The sequence below is a fragment of the Tasmannia lanceolata genome, unplaced genomic scaffold (genome assembly GCF_043159265.1).
Source record: "Tasmannia lanceolata isolate RefF3 unplaced genomic scaffold, GAP_Taslan_0.1 ptg000003l, whole genome shotgun sequence".
In the NCBI taxonomy this organism is placed as follows: domain Eukaryota; kingdom Viridiplantae; phylum Streptophyta; class Magnoliopsida; order Canellales; family Winteraceae; genus Tasmannia; species Tasmannia lanceolata.
This window is the reverse complement of record NW_027518680.1, coordinates 18407238-18430427: the sequence shown is the minus strand read 5'-3', so window position 1 is coordinate 18430427 and position 23190 is coordinate 18407238. Positions and strand designations below refer to the sequence as shown.

Sequence of the window (23190 nt, the reverse complement as noted above, 5' to 3'; positions counted from 1 at the left end):
CCGAAAGTTGTGCAATAGGAAACCTCTGCATGAATATTTTTGGGAAGACGTTCTTGTCTCCCTCTAGCATCTAGACTTATCGCTCCATGTTACAAATATCGTTCTCTGGAATTTCTAGGCAAGGGAAAATCTTGGGATATATTAATCTTTTTTATTTTTTGGGGTTTAAAACGGGAAAAACGATAAAATAAAATAAAGGAAAAAGTGTTAGAAAAATGCAAAGTTTTGGTTAAATTGTCAAGTAAGGGTACGTTCTTTTTATTTGTGAAATAGGGGCTGTCAGTGCTTTTAGAAATCCCAAAGGACAAGAATTACCTTCTCACCTACCACCTTCTTCTTCCTTAAGACTTTTCTAACGTGGAAAACTCCATGGAAGGGTTTTGAAGGTTGCCATTTACAACAGGGTTTGGTAATCATGAGGGAGAGAGAGAGAGAGAGAGAGAGAGAGAGTCGAACTTCCGAGTCGGACTCTTGGAACAGGGTTTGGTAATCATGAAGGTTGCCATTTACAACAGGGTTTGGTAATCCATTTTCTTTGCATTTTTTTATTCTAATACATCAAAATCAAGCTTCAATTTATAGTTGCCTGCATGACACTAAGATCACAATGTATATCCCTATTATCCTTCGAATTTTTACTCAATTTGAAAATAAAAATCTTTGGAATTATCCCTATTCTACTGGCTTCTGTCGGAAGTCCGAACAAAACTTCGGACTTCCGAATGGAAGCCAGTAGACATAACCAAAATATTGGTTACATTCGGAAGTCCGAAGGTTTGTTCGGACTTCCGAGTCGGACTTCCGAAAAAATGTTCGAACTTCCGTCGGAAGACAGTCAAACTTTATAGTTCGGTAATTGTCATATGTAAGTGCATCCTTTCGGTATTTTTTCGTAATTTTAATACTTTGCTTCCATTTTTTTGTAATTTTTCATTTAAAACTTAGAACTTCAGCCACAAATCCGTAATGATTACTATTATTTGCAAGTAATGATTACTATTTTTTACAATTATGCTTTTGCTAGCCACCTTTGCACCCATATTACTTCTGCCAATCTTTGCATCAAAGGATGGGCCACAAGCCGAGAAGTTGCCTCGGCAAAGGTGGCTAGCAAATTCCCATAAAAAGAAGGGAAATTTTATCCACACTACTTTGTTTTGATGAGGGCACTCCTCATTTAATTAAAAGTACGGTATGGCCCCCCATAGGATGATCCAAAGCGTCAATTAGATGGGCCACAGCCTAAATTGGTTGTGTCCCAAAAATCATTTCCATAGGTTGATCCTAACCCTCCGATCTATAGAGGGTTAGGACCAACCCTCTAACATTCTAATCAGAGGGTTAGGATAAACCTACGGAAATGCTTTTTGGGGCACAACCAATTTAGGCTGTGGCCCATCTAATGAACGGTTTGGATCATCCTATGGTGTGGGCCATACCGTACTTTTAATAAAGTGAGGAGTAGGGGTGGACATGGTTCCGGTTCGAACCGAGGAACCGAACCGAACCGGCACATATGGTTCGGTTCGGTTCGGTTCCATAGTTATATGGTTCGGTTCCGGTTCTAATAACCTGGAACCGATGGAAATTCGGTTCGGTTCTGGGTTTGGATCCCGGAACCGAGAACCGAACCAAGAACCGACCCACCTTAAAACCCTTAGTCAGACTGGAAAACAAGTTTTTTAATCTCAGCACTTGCCCAAATATTTTTAATCTCACCAAACAAGCCTTAATATTTTAATGGCAGGAAAGAAGATGTGGGAATCCTTTTTGTTTTTAATATTAACTTGAAAGTTTTTGTAAGTGTAAGAAGAAAGTGAAAGGCTTTTAAAAATAGTAAAATATTATGAGAGTAGTTTGTATAACGCCCCCACAAAGTCATATTCATCATTTCATTAGAGACTTTTGTGCTCTGCTTTTCCCATAATGATGATGACAAGCTGGAAACAAAAAATTATTCTATCTCAAGAAAAGAAAACCAAACATTCAAACAACTATTGTGAAGAAATTCCGTTGATTTGATGAAGATCGGGTAAACCCAGAACCGAACCGAACCGAACCGATTATATATGGTTCTGGTTCGGTTCGGTTCCAAACTTATATGGTTCTGGTTCGGTTCCAATTTCAGGGAACCGATTATATATGGTTCGGTTCTGGGTATACCCCAAAACCGAACCGAACCGAACCATGTCCACCCCTAGTGAGGAGTGTCCTCATCAAAATACGGTAGTGCGGATATCATTTTCCAAAAACATCTTAAAAAATACGGCAAATCCGGGTGACACGCCGGTCGACCCGGCCCGTACGGGCCCGGCGTGGGAACTACATTTTCTACCCCGAAACCACTAGGGAACCAAATTTTATACCTCGGAACCACTAGGGAACCACATTTTATACCCCGGAAACACTAGGGAACCACATTTCTACCGTGGAACCACTAGAGAACCACATTTTATACGCCGGAACCACTAGGGAACCACATTTTCTACTCCGGAACCACTAGGGAACCACATTTTATACCTCGGAACCACTAGGGAACCACATTTTATAGCTTGGAACCACTATGGAAGCACCATTTATACCTCGGAACAACTAGGGAACCCCATTTACACCCTGGAACCACCAGGGAACCACATTTTATACCTCGGAACCACTAGGGAACCACATTTTCATCCCCGGAACTACTAGGGAACCACATTTTATACCTTGGAACCACTAGGGAACCACATTTTTTATCTTGGAACCACTAGGGAACCACATTTTATAAGTCCAAACCACTACGGAACCACATTTTCTACCAAGGAACTATTAGGGAACCACATTTTATAGCTCGGAACCATTACGGAACCACAATTTTGACCCCGGAACCACTAGTGAACCATATTTTCTACCCCAGAACCACTACGGAACAAAATTTTATACCACGGAACCTCTAGGGAACCACATTTTATACCTCAGAACCACTACGGAACCACATTGTATACACCGGAACCACTCGGGAACAACATTCTATACTTCGGGACCACTAGGGAACCACATTTTATACCCCAGAACCACTAGGGAACCACATTTTATATCTCGGAACCACTAGGGAACCATATTTTCTACCCCGGACCCACTAGGGAACCACATTTTATAAGTCGAAATCACTACGGAACCACATTTTCTACCGCGGAACCATTAAGGAACCACATTTTATAGCTCGAAACCATTAAGGAACTATAATTTTCACCCCGGAACCACTAGGGAACCACATTTTCTACCACGGAACCACTAGGGAACCACATTTTATAACTCAGAACCACTAGGGAACCACATTTTATACCCCGGAACCACTAGGGAACAACCATTTATACCACTGAACCACTAGGGAATCACATTTTATACCTTGGAACCACTAGGGAACCACATTTTATACTCCGGAACCACTAGGGAACCACCATTTATGCCCCGAAACCACTAGGGAACCACATGTTATACCTCGGAACCACTAGGGAACCACATTTTATAGCCCGGAACCACTAGGGAACCACATTTTCTACTCCGGAACCACTAGGGAACCACATTTTATACCCCGGAACCACTAGGAAACCACATTTTATACCCCGGAACTACTAGAGAACCACATTTTCTACCCCGGAACCACTACGGAGCCACATTTTATACCTTATACCCCGGAACCACTAGGGAACCACATTTTATACCTCGGACCTACAGGGAACCACTAAGGAACAACATTTTATACCCCGGAACCATTAGGGAACCACATTTTATACCCCGGAACCACTAGGGAATCACATTTTATACATAGCAACCACTATTGAACCACATTTTATACCTCAGAACAGCTAGGGAACCACATTTAATACCCCGGAAGCACTAAAGAACCACATTTTATACCCCGGAGCCACTACGGAACCAGATTTTATACCCCAGAACCACTACAGAACCACATTTTATACCTCAGAACCACTAGGGAACCAGATTTTCTACCCCGAAACCACTAGAGAACCACATTTTATATCTCAAAACCACTAGGGAACAAGATTTTCTACCCCGGAACCACTACAGAACCACATTTTATACCCCGAAACCACTACGGAACAATATTTTCTACCACAGAACCACTAGGGAACCACATTTTATACCTTGGAACCACTAGGGAATCACAATTTCTACCCCGGAACCACTTGGGAACCACATTATATACTAGAGAACCACTATGGAACCACATTTTATACCTCAGAACCACTAGGGAACCACATTTTATACCCTGGAACCACTATGGAAGCACCATTTATAACTCGGAACCACTAGGGAGCCCCATTTACACCCCGGAACCACCAGGGAATCACATTTTGTACCTCGGAACCACTAGGGAACCACATTTTATTCCGCGGAACCACTAGGGAACCACATTTTATACCTCAGAACCATTATGGAACCACATTTTATACCCCGGAACCACTACGGAACCACATTCTCTACCACAGAACCACTAGGGAACCACATTTTATACCTCGGAACCACTAGGGAACCACAATTTCTACCCCGGAACCACTTGGGAACCACATTTTATACTAAGGAACCACATACCTCGAAACCACTAGGAAACCACATTTTATACCCTAAAACCACTATGGAAGCACCATTTATACCTCGGAACCACTAGGGAACCCCATTTACACCTCGGAATCACCAGGGAATCACACTTTATAGCTCGGAACCACTAGGGAACCACATTTTATTCCTCGGAACTACTAGGGAACCACATTTTATACCCTGGAACCACTACGGAACCACATTTTATACCCCGGAACCACTATGGAACCACATTTTCTACCACAAAACCACTAGAGAACCACATTTTATACCTCGGAACCACTAGAGAACCACAATTTCTACCCCGGAACCACTTGGGAACCACATTTTATACTAGGGAACCACTAGGGAACCACATTTTATACCACGGAACCACTAGGGAACCACATTTTATACCCTAGAACCACGATGGAACCACCATTTACAACTCGGAACCACTAGGGAACCCCATTTACACCCCGGAACCACTAGGGAATCTCATTTTATACCTCAGAACCACTAGGGAACCACATTTTATACCCCGGAACCACTAGGGAACCACATTTTATACCCCGGAACCACTAGGAACTACATTTTATACCCCAGAACCACTAGGGAACCACATTTTATGCCTCGGAACCACTAGGGAACAACATTTTCTACCACGGAACCACTAGGGAACCACATTTTATATCTTGGAACCATTAGGGAAGTGAGCTAAAAAGGCGATAGGGTAGGTGGAAATGCATAGGGAAGTGAGCTAAAAAGGTGAAGGGAAAAAGAGAAGGGAGGGTATTCTTGTCCTTTGGAATTTCTAAAAGCACTGACAGCCCCTATTTCACAAATAAATAGAACGTACCCTTACTTGACAATTTAACCAAAACTTTGCATTTTTCTAACAATTTTTCCTAAAATAAATAAAAAATTTGTAAAAATATATAAATTAAGAAAAAAATTATAAAATAATTTTTTTTTCTGCAAAAGTGCAATACAATGATTCTCTGCATTCGTAATACGTCTACTAAATGTCCTATAAGTCTCGAGAAAGTAAGCGCACTTTCTTTTCTCGCGACGGGGCGGGAATGCAAGTGAACAGGGCCTTAGAGGCATCCGAAGGAGGCGTCAGAAGAGGTGTCCGGGCGCCTGAAGATCTGGTTCGGGTGTCCGAACCCGCTTGGAAATTGAATTTTTGTGTTGGGTTTTGAACTTCGACCCTTTGGTTGTGGGTTACCTTCTGAGGCCCTTAGTTGTTATCTATCTCTGTTTAGAGCAGAATATTGAAACCTAAACGAACTTAAGGAAGGAATTGAGCGGGATTGAGGTATGTAATAATGCACTACTTTGGGTATTTCATAAACCCTATCCACTTTGAATTGATATTGACTTTGGAACCTCGTGTTGGTACCTTTGAATCCCTGAAATGGCCTTGGGTCTAGTATGCCTATCTCTGTTTTGCCATTTATTATTTTACCACCACTATTCTGAACCTTTGAAATAACTGTTATGAATCTCCGTTTTGAAAATTTGAACCTTTGAATATGAATCCCTGGACCTATTTTTGGACACTTCTGTGGAGGCTTGAGTAATTTCTGAAACCCTACCATATGGGGGTAGTACAATTGGCAATTTTGGACCCACCGTGGGGTAGTACATTTGAACTTCTCGCCCGTCAGTGGGATAAAATGCTGGCCCTCTCGACTTGTATCTGAACTTTGAGGAACTAGTTTCAACACCGTTGACTGTCGGTGTAAGCAATAACATGTCTTCTGGACCATGTCGATGATTCTGAAGTGTATTTGAATTATGAATACCTTTGGCTTTGACCATAACTTAGATATTGAATTGCTCTATTGCACCTTTAACTTGGAATTTTATTTGACATGCACCTATAAATATTTCTTTGCCTATTATTTCAGCTGAGACTTCAGTATTCAGTTTTGATTATGTTTATCTTAGACCTGTACTTAGAGTAGTGCCTTATTATGTACTGAGCTTTTCAGCTAACTGTAGTTATATAACATTTTTTAGGTCTTGACCCTCATGAAAATAACGAGGAATATGACGCTGAGTGTTTGAACCGGATTTGGCTTGGAGATTTAGTTTATTTATATTTGATTCATTAGGAAGTGAGTACTTGGAATAAGATGTAAAGACTATTATTTTATTTACTTTTGATTCAGGGGAGAGTTGAGGTTTGATTTGACTATGTTGGGTCCACATTATTTGAGACTTTGGTATTTTAATTATGAAATGCCAGGTTTATTTCTGTTCTTGCTTTGTAGCATTGTATGCTTGTGGGATTTATCTTACAGGTGTACGGCGCTGCCACGTCCTGCGCCCAGGGGTGGATTTTGGGGCGTGACTGAAAAGTGGTATTAGAGCCTAGGCTTTAGGTCCTAGATAAATTATTTGAGTAAAGAATTTTGATTGTGAGAATTGGGGATTTAGATAAGGAGCACCTAGGAAGTGTTTGACGGATTTATGTGTTTCGGGGACGCCTGAACAACACATGAGTCAGTTGCGCAACCAGAGCCCAATTATAAACTTGAATGCACCTGGGGGCGCTTGGGAAGTATGCGAGTTTGCAATTGGGTAAGAATTGTATGGGGTTTGATGATAGATATTGGCTTCAAATGGGATTACTATGTATTATTATGTGAATATAATGTATTTTCATCTACTTTTGCTGCACTACACTGTTTACCTACTTCACCTCTTGACTATGACCTGTGTGTTAGTACACCAGTAGGGAAAGAAATTGTGGCTAGTAAAATTAGTGTGATGTGTCCTGTTAAAATTAAAAATAGAGAGCTATTAGCAAACCTCATTTTGTTGGAATTAACCCGACTTTGACGTGATTTTGGGCATGGACTGGTTGTCAACCCATTATGCCTTGGTAGATTGTAATAAGAAGGTAGTGAATTTTGAAATCCCTGGGGAGAAGTTTTGTTTTGAGGGGAGTGGAGCTTGCTCGACTCCTATAGTTTTGTCTACAATGCAAGCTTGTCGGCTTCTAAGACAAGGTTGTGAAGCCTTCTTGGCATCAGTAGTTGAGGTTAATGATAATGATATGAAGATTGAGAATATCCCTGTAGTTAGAGAGTTTGCAGATGTATTTCCTGAAGACCTTCCAGGTCTACCTCCAAGTAGAGAAGTTGAGTTTACTATCGATTTAGCTCCTGGAACGACGCCTATCTCTAAGGCCCCGTATCATATGGCACCTTTGGAGATGAAAGAATTAAAAAGTCAGTTAGAGGATCTGTTAGAGAAGGGTTTTGTGTGACCCAGTGTTTCACCTTGGAGAGCACCAGTTTTGTTCGTTAAAAAGAAAGATGGAAGTATGAGGTTGTGCATAAACTATAGAGAGTTAATCAAAGTCACTATAAATAACAAATATCCGCTTCCGCGAATAGATGACTTGTTTGATCAATTGCAAGGGGCATGTGTGTTTTCAAAGATCCACCTTCGATCGGGTTACCATCAGCTGAGAATCAAATCAGAAGATATTCTAAAGACGGCCTTCCGAACTCGGTATGGCTATTATGAGTTTCTTGTCATATTGTTTTGGATTAACCAATACCCCAGCAAGCTTTTATGGACCTGATGAACAGGATATTTAGACAATTATTAGATCAATTAGTGGTTGTGTTCATTGATGACGTTTTGATATCATGTAATTTGAAGGTATCATGTAATTTCAAAGGTTCAAATTACATGATTTTATAGACGGTCTTGACATTTTATTAAATCACAAACCACTAATACACTAGTTTCACTGAAGAATACGTAATTTTCTCGCATGATGGAAATACCCTAGGACCACGGCTTATTGAGAGACAACCATAACACTGCCTGTGGAACACCAACTAATACATAAGAAGTAAATCATGAAGATGATGATAACCCATGTTTGCTTCTATGGTCTTTGAGGTATTGAACAAAACCATCGATACATTGACTGTGGTTCTCATTTTCAGTAGAGAATATCTTTCGTATTGCACTTGCTTTGGCTCTAAACTCCTCACCCTCAGCTTCCATCATTACCAACTTCAATGTTTTGGCAATGTCATTCCTTGTGAAGGACCCGTCACTTTCGTTCCGTGGCACCTCTACACCAATCTTCTTCTCTTCCATCACACGAGAATTCAACGGTTGGTCAGCTATCATGGGCAAGAGAATCAGAGGGTTCCCGGACCCAAGAGCCTCAATGATTGAGCCCCAACCCCCATGGCAAAAGAAACCTCGAACTGATGGGTGCTCTAAGAACCTAAACTGAGGGACCAAACCCTTGCAAACAACTCCACGGCCCTTGGTTAGATCCTCGAACCCCATAGGTAGCATCTCCTCTCCCATGTCGGGTGGAATCTGAAGTGCCCACATGAAGGGTAATCCTGATAGTTCTAACCCAAAGGCTATTTCATGAATTTGTTCGATAGTATATATTAACTCACTTCCAAACGCAACATAAACTACGGACCCTGGCTTTTGTTGGTCTAGCCATTCACCCTCTACCCAGTTCTCCCCCCCACTTGTATCTACTTGTATTGAAGGAGGGAGCAACCCCACAAGAAGAACCGGTTTCTCGACTAACTCACCAAGGAGACCTAACCAATCCGGTTCAAATTAGGTGCAACTTCGTAGAGCTATAAGGTCACACCCTTTGAGTGTCGAAAAGAACCTATAATTTTGAGATACACCCGACACATCTTCTATGCTGATCCCCTGAGAGAATGATCTAGCCTCATAGGGCCGGTACACCACATTAGAAGAGAATGGGACCTATGGAGGAACCATAATTAATTGTTCTGGTGATGAATGACCATCTATCATTGTTGATAGTGTTTGTCCAATGAATCCAACCGTGGAAGCACTAAACGCGCCAAATAAGGCACATGGATCTTAAACTTAGCAGCTACTCGTGAGACCCAGTAGGGAGAGATATCATAAACAATCCAATCTGGAGTTGGGGATGCATGTTCAAGGAACACTGACAAAGGTCCCTCTAGTTCGTCCATTGCTTTGAACAGGTATTGGACTTTGGCCACTGGAATGTCTCTGGTGGCCTCGGCATCTTTCGGTAGGCCTCTTTCGGTAGGCCATCGACGTGAGGGAAGGGAAGCTCCCCTAGATTTATCGTGGGGGATAAATCTGGTGGGATGTTTGGGAGCCTAGCAATGTTTTGGGAGTAGAAATGAAGGAGATATGGTGACCCCTTTTGGCTAAGCACTTGGACAGCTCTAAAAACGGTATTATGTGACCAAAGGCTAACCATGGGAACATAACAATGTGAAGCTTCTCCTCTTCACCTTTCATTTTGAAGGAGATGGAGGCACTAAGTAACGAATAGAGAAGGGAATACAAGGCTAATTAAGTGTGTGTGTGTGTATATATATATATATATATATGAGAAAACGGTTCCTACACACGTGTAGATAAGTTATCTACACACTAGCTTAAAATACAGTGGGGGCCACATTATTTGGGCGATCCAAACCATTCATTTTTAAGGCCCTCTCATAGATAGGGTGTCCACAAAAAATCAGATCCATAGGATCATCCTAACCATTCGAACTTTGGAGGCAAAAAATGAACTAATTTGTGAAGGTTTAAAGACATCCATTTTACCTCCACAAATCGTAGGGTTGGGATGATCCTATGGATCTGATTTTTTGTAGACACCCTATCTATGTGAGGGCCTTTAAAATGGATGGCTTGGATCACCCAAACAATGTGGGCCCCCACTGTATTTTAAGCTAGTGTGTAGAGAACTCTCTACACATATGTGTAGGAACCGTTCTCTCTCTCTTTTTCTCTCTCTCTCTCTCTCTCTCTCTCTCTCTCTCTCTCTCTCTATATATATATATATATATATATATATATATATATATATAGGGAAATGTGTGCGTACTCGGTCGAGTAGATAAGCTTATCTACTCGGTCGGGTTAAAAACAGTGGGGGCCCACATTTTTGGGGTGATCCAAACCATTCATTTGAAAGGCCCTTACCTAGATAAGGTGTCCACAAAAAATCAGCCCCATAGGATCATCCTAACCCATGCAACAGTGGAGGGAAAAATGGGAAAAAATGGACAAACACAGCTTGTCCACAAATCTGCCCATTTTCCCTCCACTGTTGGATGGGTTAGGATGATCCTATGGGGCTGATTTTTGGTGGACACCCTATCTAGGTAAGAGCCTTTCAAATGAATGGTTTAGATCACCCCAAAAATGTGGGCCCCCACTGTTTTTAACCCGACCGAGTAGATAAGCTTATCTACTCGACCGAGTACGCACACATTTCCCATATATATATATATATATATATATATATATATATATATATATATATATATATAGTATAAGAGAAAATAAGAGAATTTTTTGTAGAATTACACATCACTCTTTTTGACTTTTTTTAACAAAAACACCCATTCAACACACATATTTTCAATCCTACGCCCTCCTTTATGCTTTTTAAGAAAGGCACCCATTAAAGCCAAATAATTTCAATCCTACCCCCTCCTTTATGCTTTTTTAATAAAAAATCTATAGGGTGATCTTAACCAACCGATTTAAGATGAACAACATATTATGGAAACCTCTATAGATTGGAGGGCTAGGATCAGCCTATGGAAATGATTTTTGGGGCACAACCTATTTATGTTGTGTATCATCACATGGACGGTTTGGATCAACCTGTGATGTGGTCCGTACAGTTCTTTGTCGGCCTGTGCATCGCACGGGGATTTTTACTAGTATATATATACATATATATATATATATATAGAGCAAACGGTTCCTACACACATGTGTAGATAAGTTATCTACACACTAGCTTAAAATACAGTGGGGGCCACATTATTTGGGTGATCCAAACCATTCATTTTTAAGGCCCTCTCATAGATAGGGTGTCCACAAAAAATCAGATCCATAGGATCATCCTAACCATTCGAACTTTGGAGGCAAAAAATGAACTAATTTGTGAAGGTTTAAAGACATCCATTTTACCTCCACAAATCGTAGGGTTGGGATGATCCTATGGATCTGATTTTTTGTAGACACCCTATCTATGTGAGGGTCTTTAAAATGGATGGCTTGGATCACCCAAACAATGTGGGCCCCCACTGTATTTTAAGCTAGTGTGTAGAGAACTCTCTACACATATGTGTAGGAACCGTTTTCTCATATATATATATATACATATATATATATATATATATATATACATATATATATATATATGAGAGAACATTTCCTACACACTTGTGTAGGTAAGTTACCTACACACTAGCTTAAAATACAGTGGGGCATTGTTTGGGTGATCCAAACCATTCATTTGAATGATCCTCACATAGATAGGGTGTTCACAAAAAATCAGATCCATAGGATCATCCTAACCATTCAAACTATGGAGGCAAAAAATGGACTAATTTGTAAAGGTTTATACACGTCCATTTTACCTCCACAAATCGTAGGGTTGGGATGATCCTATCTATGTGAGGACCATTCAAATGAATTGTTTGGATCACCCAAACAATGTGGGCTCCCACTCTATTTTAAGCTAGTGTGTAGGTAACTTACCTACACAAGTGTGTGACTGGCTTTTGGGCATTTCAATAATAATAAAGTTTATGGTGGCAATTCAATTTAAATGAACCTAAAGAAAAAAAAAAACAATAAATCAAAGGCACGTGAGACCCGGTACTTTTTTTTTGCTTTATAAAAGCGACACTACAATAAAGAGGCATCCGTTTTCTACAAGAAAGTGACATTATTTACGAACCTCAGCCTTTATTTTATGTTTGTTCCCCTGCTGAGGAAGAACCGCATATGAATGTTTCTCCGTGGGGTACAAACAGAATCCATATCAAATGGAGAGCATGTGGGTGCACATGGTAAATCATACATCCAAATGGTTGACCCAACACATTAGATGAGCAAGGGCCAAAAAAAAAATGAAGAATCATAGAAGTCGGATCAAAATGATTTTGAACCATCAATCAACAGCATGGATTACAAGTGTGACACACCTAAGATGTCTTTTTCTATGGCCCACTTGATACATATCAAAATGCCCACGTGTATTGCGGTAGGCTGTAGATATTGAAAAATGATAAATCACAATCCATCTATGCCGTTCATCCGATGGGTTATTATTAAACAATCTTACAATCCACCTAGTCCGTTCATCAAGAGTGCTAATTGTAGAAAGAGGGTCAATTTCAAAAAATATAAAATCAGGCCAATAGAACAATTCTAGCCGTTAGAACCAGTACCGTGCCTTTTTTAACCATCCTTGTGATCTGAACATTCCACACCCAGTTTGACATAAAAGATTTTTCATCAAAACAATCAGGATTGTTCAATGAAAGTGACTTCGGGGGAATTGCAGTTAGGATGCAAAAGTAAGAGGTGTTAGTGAAATTTCCCAACCTGCTATGCTAAGTAGCCTCCCTTCACTCTGAAGCACATTCCTCTGCTGGTGGGGTGCCTATTTTCAACTCATAGAAACAGATTTGAGGCTCTTAAAAATCTCGATGGAGAGCTCCCCTGCTTGGGAGTTCAAAAGGAACACCCCTCCTCCTCCTCGGGAGTTGCTAGAAACCAAAGTTCAGAACCTGATGGTGAAGCTTGGCAAAAAGTCAAAAACAAAAAAAGAGACAACTTGCTCTTCCTAGCTTCTCCATCTTTCAGGTTTCCTTTCGCTAAAATTACTGCTGGTCAGACGATAAAGCCCTCCTAGGGCCCTTGCTGGCCCGATTTGGTCTCTTTTTGGTTGATGCTTCTGCTTTTGTGCCATCTATGGCCAAGAAAGTTGTTTTTTGTGTGTGTTTGTCTTTTTCTTAGTTTGCCCGGGTTTGGGCATGTATTTTGCAGCTTCATTGTATCAATCTTATCTTATTAATATATATGGTCGGGGTCCGCCTAACCCCAGCTTACCCATAAAATAAAATAAAAAAAAGTACTAGGAGGTTCATTAGATCAACGTCTAGATGTGCCTAATCACTTCTCACTGTTCATCATCTGCCATCAAGTTGTTTTTAGGCCAAGCATATGCTTAGTGTATACTTGGGCCTATTTGTAGGCCTTCCTTAAGAATTACTCAAGAGGTGTAATAGCAGTGAAGTATTCTCCTTGTAGAGTACTGGCAAGTAGTGTTTGGCTGTCAACTAAAGTAGTTTCTTGGCACTGTGTCATGACCAAAATAAAGGGGCATTGGGGATGTCATTACTAATATAGAGAGAGAAGAGAGGGAACGAGAGAAGAATCAAAAATCCCAAAACTCTACTAGCAAAAACCCATTTTTTTTTCAAGTTGTTTTGTGAGGGAAAAAAGTATTGCCGCATGAGCAAACAAGGTAGAGACAATGCAAGTAGTTTCCTAGTAGCTTGAATCAAAACATACAACCAAACACTACTAAGTCATTGACAGACCATAGAAGCCGGAAACGTCCTAAGAAGGTGGGAAACGCATTTCCGAAATGGAAACGAAACGCCTATTAAAAATCGGGGAAAAGCATGGGAAACGTATCAGAAACGTGTGGGAAACATTTGGGAAACATGGGGAAAACGTACAGAAAAGTTCGGGAAACCCGTAGGAAACATTTCCCTCCTGTTTCCTTTGTTTTTTCCACCTTCTGAGCATTAATCTAATGCATGAATCTTTCACTCACGTTTTTGTCTCGTATTTCCAAACATTTCCCTCGCATTTCCCTTGCATTTTCCTAGACGTTTCCCAATGTGTTTCCTAAGACGTTTCCCAATGCCTTTCCCAATACGTTTCTATATCGCTTCCTATTTCTTGTTTTCCTTTTAATTTTTTTCACTAGTTTCATGTTCGCTTCCCGTATCCATTTCCTGACCTAGTAACTATGTAATAGACCACCCCAAAACTAACCAAAACACCTAATAAACCCTAGAAATTGTGTAACCGGTGGCACCTTTTAATGCTTCTGTTGGTTTTTTGCTTTTAAACACCCAATATGTTTCTATATCACTTCCCTTTTCTCGTTTCTTTTTATTTTTTTCACTTGTTTCACGTTTCGTTTCCTGTATCCGTTTCTCGACCTAGTAACTATGTAACAGACCACCCCAAAACTAACCAAAACACCTAGTGAACCCTAGAAATTGTGTAACCAGTGGCACTTTTTTATGGTTCTGTTTTTTGTTGTCTTCTTGTTTGCTTTGTTGTATTATACCTCCTCAGTCTTGCAGTTCCTTCTTTCAATTAATGACATTATTTAAAAGAAATAATATATCTTCCATCATCAATTCACTTACTTCTTCAGGGAAACGTTTCCTTGGGGTTTCCCAAACATTTCTGTGTGTTTTCCACACGGTTCCCAAATGTTTCCCACACGTTTCTGAAACGTTTCCCATGCGTTTCCCTGATTTTTAATAGGCGTTTCATTTCCGTTTTAGAAACGCGTTTCCCACCTTCTTACGACGTTTCCGGCTTCTATGGTCTGTCATCTACTTAGTAGTAATTGGTTGTATTTTTTTATTCAAGCTACTAGGAAACTGCTTGCAATGTCTCTAACTTGTTTGCTAATGCGGCAGTACTTTTGTACCTCACCCCAGTGGAGAATCTGTATAGAAAATTTAGGAACACCCACTGCAAAACAAACTGAAATTTGGGAACACAACAACTAAGTTGTTCAGGAAAATGTATCAGCATACATTGACATGTAAACAAAAGTGTATAATTTTCCCACCCCACAGATAAATACCTACAACAAGATTCTAAACAGAACATGCGGAAAGAAGTAAATAACTGTACTGTTCACATCATCCAATTAAAAAAAAAGATCAACAAAAGGAACTGTTTGAATTTTCAGTTATACAGGTCATCATCGTCTCCGGTGGCTGATGAGAATGGCTCTACTGCGAGGGTAGTAGAATTTTCAGTGCGGTCAGGGATGCGAAATTCCGATCCGAACCCACGAGATTGCTAAAGAGTGTGAGCAAACAGCTGGTATTTCCTAATGTCAGCGTCACTCACACTCCGACGTGCAAATTTCATTGATTCCTCAAAGTGTGCTGCCTTAATTTCGTAGACTTCATCAGTGTCATCTTCCTCCATTGCTTCGGGATTCTCATTCCTCTTCTTCTCCCTTTCAATATCCTGTTACCCACCACTCACTCACCACAGACAGTAGAATAGAGAAAGGGCACTTTGGCTCCATTGAAAAACCAAAGGGCACCTCGGCAAACACAGAATTGAGAAAAATGTTCTCTGTTTGTTTTTAAAGGAAAATGTTTTGTTCTTACAATGGAGTCTTTTAGTTGGAATTGAGGAATTTAACATAACCAAAATGGCACCAACATTCAGCAGGTAAAAATTTAAGGGCGGTGGCGGCAAACTCTAATCCCTCTATAAATGGCTTAAAACCAGTGATGGGGGTATTTGTGTCCTTAAAATTTTAACCCAGGTTAGTTTGGATCTTTCTATCAGGTTAAACTGATGGACCGTTGACGGAGGGGGTTAACTTATACAAATCGAAACCTCAGGGGGTGTACTTGTCACGTTTTGAAAGTCAGGGTTAGAGTTGAATGTGTCAAGGGGGTGTGAATGTAATTTTCCCTTTTTTTTCCCGTAAGGTGCAATCTATTTCCACTAAGAATACCAAAAAGAAAGGTCCTCCATAAACGAATTCAGAAAAGATAGAATATTTTGCAATCCAGTGTACGTGATTACACTGGTTGTTTCTCTTTATATAAATTGCTAAATTTAACATGACAGTTATACCCTTAAGTAAGGGCAATATTACAATAATAACATATTGATTATTTACACGCCGTTACCTTCCCGCAATTGGAACGGGGTTGGCACAAACATTCAAATTGAAACGCAAGTTAGCAAAACGGGATGATGAGTCCTTTGGTGAAGATGTCAGCCAATTTATCAGTTGGAATGAAGAAGACTTGTAGTTCCCCTCGCGCAACCTTCTCACGAACAAAATGATTATCTATGTCAACATGTTTGGTTCTGGAATGCATAACTGGATTAACCACTAAATATGTCGCGCCGATGTTGTCACAATGTAAAGTGACGGGCTTTGGTAGAAAAATATGAAGCTCCCTTAATAATGACTTTAGCCAACATGTATCAGCAACGGCATAAGCAAGAGCATGATATTCTGATTCTGTATTGGAGCGAGAAATTGTTGGTTGTTTCTTTGCAGACCAAGAAATTAGATTGTTTCCAATAAAGATACAAAAACCTGTAGTGGATCTGCGTGTATCAATACAGCCAGCATAATTAGCATCAGAAAAGGCTGTTAGTGAAGGAGTATTTGGATCAATTGTTGGAGTTGGAATATCTGAAACAGAATTTAGAGAAGACATGTTAAAAGAGTACGATTTAAAAAATCAGGAGAAAAAATATAGGAGATAAAGATTTGAGAAGAAAATTTGTAGGTGAAAAAGATTTGAGATAGAATCACTCTGCTCTGATACCATAAACGAATTTAGAAAAGATAGAATATTTTGCAATCCAGTGTATGTGATTACACTGGTTGTTTCTCTTTATATAAACTGATAAATTTAACATGATAGTTATACCCTTAAGTAAGGGCAATATTACAATACTAACATATTGATTATTTACACGCTATTACTCTAGGCATCCTTGGCTATTTAAAGGTCCTCCAGGCATCCTTGGTTGTTTGAAGAAACAAATGAACTGAATTATGTGCTTTTAAAACAGGTAATGTCACGCCCCCATGCCACACACATACACATACATATTCACAACACAAGGCTTAAGGGTGCGACAGTGCCGTACACCTACAAAGCAAGCTTCACAAGCGTACAAGGCTAGCAAAGCAAATATCAAAAACTACCTGCAATAATCTAAATAATCAAATTTAAATGTCTTACATTCATCCAATGATCATATCTCAATTTCTTTCCAAATCTCTCATCTAACCTAATATCCCATAAATCAAAGTAACAGAATCAAATAACACAGTCTCAATAATTCTAACAATACTCACTGTCTAAATAATGCAAAGAACTAAAATAACAAAATAAAAATCAGGGTCACTCCTGCGCTTCCATGCCGGTTCCATGAGGATCAAACTCTGAAATGATAATATAACCACAGTCAGCTGAAAAGCTCAGTACATAATAACGCACTACAAAAGTGGGATCATTGCATGTTACAAAAGAAGGGGGGTTCACAACCGTAGGAAAGGTACAAGTCATAAGTGAAATGATTAACAGAAGTTCAATATTGAGGAGTAAGGTTCATAAAGACACAGGTCAAAGTGTCACAACTAAAGAGTCACATTGTTTGAAAGATCAAAGGCCAATAATGAATAAAGTAGACACAAGCTACACAATGCATGACTAATCACAAGAGCAATAGCTTATAAGCAAAGTTCATAAAAGATGTTCCATAATGTCACAACGAAAGGAGTTACAGGTTCTGAGGGTCACAGAAGAAAAGCTCATATAGGTACGATAACACCCCGAGATCATCGGCTTAGTCCAAAAGGCAAGTTATTTGTAACCCTGACTGCCCACGGTGTCGGAACTAGTTCCTAGGTTCATATACCTGTCGACAAGGCCAACATTTATCCCCCATTGGCGGGATCATAGTTCTTATGTTCATATATAGGCCAAAGCTTGTGCCCCTCCGACGGGGTCTTTTTCTAAGTTCATATAATCTAAGCCTTTCAATAAGTGTTCAAAGTTCACACAATTCGAAAGAAGGTGTTCAAAGTTCACATAGTCCAAAAGGAAGTGTTCACAGTTCAAAGTGAGTGTTTCACATAAGTTCCAAAGTGGATTCATATATAGAGAACTAGTTGCAGTCCCGTGCGATGCACGGGGCAGCCCCAAAAAAAAGCTTTAGAACTTTCTTAATTTCTAAAAAAAGCTTTTAGAAAGCTTTAGAAAAATCATGCTTTTGATAAAATCCAATATGATCTTGATAAAATCCGGATTAGTTTTAATCAACCTTTGATGTTAGGAGATTTCTCCATTCCTTGATTTTAGGCTTTTTGTCAATTCCAATATTAGATGTGTTTTACATTCCGGGTGCCACATCCCCTTATCACGTTGTTACATTCCTTTATTGTAGGCGTTTTGTCAATTCTAAGATAAGGAGTGTTTTAAAATCCAGGTGCCACATCCCCGTAACACGTTTTCCAATTTCGTTAATTAAAGTTACGTGTGTTAGAGGAAAACGTTAATTCAAGTTTCGTGGGTCCCACTGCATTCATAACGTAAAAACGTAAAAAGCTGAATGTGGTACGCAGAGGGGGTGCCACATGGCACACCCTCGGCATACCACATTCAGCTTTATATATATAGTATCTAAAGAGCATTAAAGGAAATCTATACTTATATATAAAGCTGAAATTGGCAATTGAAATTAGCAATACCTTCTCTTTAAAAAGAGCAAGTGGCAAACATATGAATTTTAATTCTTGTCTTATATATCCATACAATGATTTATCTAGTCATAATTGATATTAATAACAAACATAAGTACTCTAGTCTATTACAACAGTAAAAAATGTATATATATAAATCTATTCGTTAATAGAATTGGCAGATGATTTTTTCCTCCTGTTGAGCTGCGTTTTAAGTTCTTTGTAATCATTCAGTAAGTCTTCATACATATTATTGAGACGTTCAAAATGGAATTGTAGTAATTGAAGTTCTTCATAATTGTAGTCTTATATCTCAAGTTCATAGCATTGTTTCATGTGTATAATTCCACTCTTTGCTACATCTTCCTCTGCATCGATCATATTCTTAAAACGTTTCCCATAAAAATTCATTGTTGAACCCTTTTCAACTGTGTTTCTAATTTCAATAAATGCTCGATAATAGCCCGTATCTGAAGATCGATCAAACGTGTATACTGGAGTTGGTAAACTTCGGTTATGTAAAATCTCATTCAGTAATCTTTTGAAAGAGATATTATGCACTTTTGTATCCATGCTATCTGCAACAAAAATTTATAAATTTCTAGTTGAACATGTTAATATATTTTTAATGTTTTTAATAATAACATATTCTACCAGTGAATCCCAACAGAAAATGTAAGCCATGTTATAAGCCAAGGAAAAGTACTTAATAGACATGTTAAATTCCTAGGAAGTGCTTGTAGGCCCTTGACCCTTAATTACTCAATTAAGATTCTATTAAGAAAACCTAAAATGTGATAGAATACCATCAACAAAAGTGAAGTTAATATCAAATTCAAGTGCTTGGACTCAATAAAGTATTTAAGGCAAGTCAAGTTTCTTTTATATCTTAAACAATAGGGCTGCAAAAAATTATCTTCGAATAAGTAACTGGATAAAAATTTTCACCACTTTTAGCAACTTTTCATTCCCATATACCCTAGTTTACAGGAATACACCAATTCCAAACTATGATTACAACAGATAGAATGTATAGGATGAGGGCATCAAATAGCTCCATAAGACACAAAACTATTTAGATGCAATTCTAATCAACCATTCGGACTTAAAAAACAGAGTCACACAAAAACAGATCGTCTTAAAAAGCTATGATTGTATTGTGAGTTTTTTTTATGGTGTAAGCATAGGATGATAAAAACAGTCCATTTAATGGGCCACCATGTAAATATGTTTTACCTGAAAAATCAATTCCATAATAATAAGTTTCTCTACATAATAGAATGGAGGGCTATGGTGTAAACATAGGATGATGGTGAGGAAACCTAGATGTTTAAGTAAAAATATATGGTTTCAGGTGAACAAATAAAAAAAATCACATCATATGACCGGCTACTCAACTCCAAATGCGAACTAAATCAAATCGACTCTAAAGAAACCATAAAAATTCATCAATGCATATAATCTATATACTTTATAGAGAGAAGATATTTTAAATCGATGATACTACTATTCCGTGGAATTTTTTTTCTTTTTTTGTTTATTATATTCCATGTTTGTTCATTAAATGAAAACAAACATACTGAATTGGTATGTAATTCAGCTCTCACATGACATAAACAGACACGTCGGAGATAAATTTTTTGGACGCTTATAATAATCTTCCTACACATTCAAGTCAGGAATAAATTTTTTGGAGGCTTATAATAATACTCCTAATATTCAGTTTTTTCATGTATGTTCACAGCAACCAAAAATGGCATGTTTATGATACCTTCTACATATCTAAATTTCTACATATAAAAATTAATAACAGAATATATTTCAAATAAGGTAAATAGGTACATATCATCGAGACCTGATTTATTATAAAAAAACGGGTCTGAAGTTAATGCGGTACCTTTAAAAGTGTGTTGATATAGTAAATAGGCAAGGAGTGTACAAAGGTGCATAGTTTGCTGAATTTTTTTTGTTTTTTGTTTTGGCCTATGGAAAGGCGTGTACCATGTACAATTGTTCACCCGAAAATATGGTATTAAAAAATACGGTGTCATTGGATGAATCAAAATGATCTAGACCATTCAAGCAGTGGGGTCCACCTGTTCTTTTATTTCCTCTAGGATTGAACGCAGTGTTATAACTTATAATTGACAAAAAGATAATGGGACCCATCATTTATTCAGAAGACTTTTCTTCACAGATTTCTATCATTTATGACAGGCTGTTTGGATAGAGAGAAAATTATGAGATTTTGTTTTACAAAATCTTTTTTTTTTTTTTTTTTTTTAAGGAATATTGCAAATGCCCTAGACCATATACTTTGTATTTCATGGAATGTTTTTTCCTTGGAAAAATTTCTTTTTCTTAGATACAAATGCCCCAGTATAGGACTTTTCCTCTGTTTGGTCTTTCAACCACACATGCTCACTTTTGAACAGATTTTGTCTCCATTCATTTATTCATCTGACGTGGCTGCTCTCACATGCAACATACCATCCGTGAAATGCCTTCCAAAATTATAGCATGGTTAAAATTATAGCGTAGTGGAGAAATCAACGTAGGATTAAAACTATTCGGTTTTAAATTCATCGTAGGATTAAATCTATTTTGAGGAAATCCAAGATTCTAAAATCCGCGTATCCAAATGGCTCCTAAATGTTCTGATCGCATCAAGAGATCTCGGAATCGAGAGATCTCAATAAATCCACGTATCCAAAAGAATCGAGGAACAGATCATTGCTTAGTTCTTCCTTAGCTTCATTGAAAATGCTATGTGTGTGTGTTGTGGTTGGCTCATGTAGGATCCTCTAGATCCTTTGTATCCTGGAAAATTGTAATTCCTAGGTCTTTGCAAACATCTCTAGAATTTTCAATGGTATGGGACTTGGTGCAGATTGGAGGGTTAGAATCAGACTATGGAAATGATTTTTGGGGCATAACCGATTTAGGCTATGGCCCATCTAATGGACGGTTTGGATCATACTATGGTGTGGGCCATACCGTACTTTTAATAAAGTGAGAGTGCCCTCACAAAAAACATTCCCCTTTTTTTTTATAGGAATTTGCTAGCCACCTTCGCAGATGCTACTTTTCGGCCTGTGGCCCATCCTTTGTGCAAAGATTGGCATGGGTGCAAAGGTGGCTAGCAAAAACATAAAATAGGAAAAAAGTAATCATTACGATTTGTATTACAATTTGCTAAGTTTTAAATGAAACATTACGGAAAAATGGAAGCAAAGTTACCAACCGGATGTACTATCTTATGACAATTACTTAGCAATCGGTGTACGCGTGGAAGGAAGAGGGCTTTATGGAGTTTTTTTTAATGAAATCCACCACAATTAGCTTGGAAATATTTTTTCTCCGCGTTAGGTAAGGAAGAAATATCCTCTTTCCATAATAATAAACTATTAAACTTCTTTTTAAAACTTCAATTCCACGCCCAACTCAAACGAATATAGAAACAATATAAATCCGTAAAAAATATCCAATTTCCTAAACATTCACCTTTCATTAATTAAGAAGGAATCCCTTAATCCTCTCTATAATTAATCCCATAATTCCTCCAACTTTTAAACGTCCAACCAAAGGTAAATTCCTGAAATTTCTCTTAAGATAGCTATCTTTATTTCCACATAATCTTCAGTGAATATATGTAAAACTGCATTTTACCATTTCACGTTTCCACAGAATCCATGATTTTTTAGCAACAAGAAAAATAAGCAAATATGGCGGAATCCTCCTTCCAAATTTAAGCTTTTTAGCCCCTTCATTTCATGGCTATGTAGAACTGATTTTTTGTATTCGAAAGATTCCATGATTTTTTGCAGCCAAGAAAAAAATCAAATCTGGCTGATTCCTCCTTCCAATTATAGGATTAAATAAATTACAGAAATGGGTTGTCAAATCTCATCACCAAATGTTTCATTATAGCAGCTTCGTATTCCAAATATTCCATGATTGTTTTTTTTTAAAGGACTATCAACGTCCCTATTTTAAAATTAACAAAACCATATGAAAAAAAAATCTCAAAAAATAACAGATACACAAAAAATATATATATAATTACCTTGCAAAGATGCCCTGGAGAGTTTCAGAAAGAGTTCTGTCGCTTGCCTATTAGAATAAAATTCTTTGCTAGAAAGAGAAGATATCTAAGAGGGGGTTTTAGAAAGAGTTTATATGAGAAACGTTGGATGATGAAGAGTGACAACGTTTGGGGGTTTTGG

The 23190-nt window shown here is 38.5% G+C and overlaps 1 long non-coding RNA gene and 1 pseudogene across 1 annotated transcript; both read right to left on the bottom strand.

Moving 5' to 3' along the window:
* Positions 1 to 8466: 8466 nt before the first annotated feature.
* Positions 8467 to 9894, bottom strand: LOC143858732 (putative UDP-rhamnose:rhamnosyltransferase 1 pseudogene; annotated as a pseudogene).
* A 7518-nt stretch (positions 9895 to 17412) lies between these two features.
* Positions 17413 to 23100, bottom strand: LOC143861756 (uncharacterized). The gene is made up of 2 exons (XR_013240012.1): positions 23031 to 23100; positions 17413 to 17665 (listed from the first exon to the last, which is right to left on the bottom strand). It is a non-coding gene; the product is annotated as an uncharacterized LOC143861756 (long non-coding RNA).
* Positions 23101 to 23190: the final 90 nt, after the last annotated feature.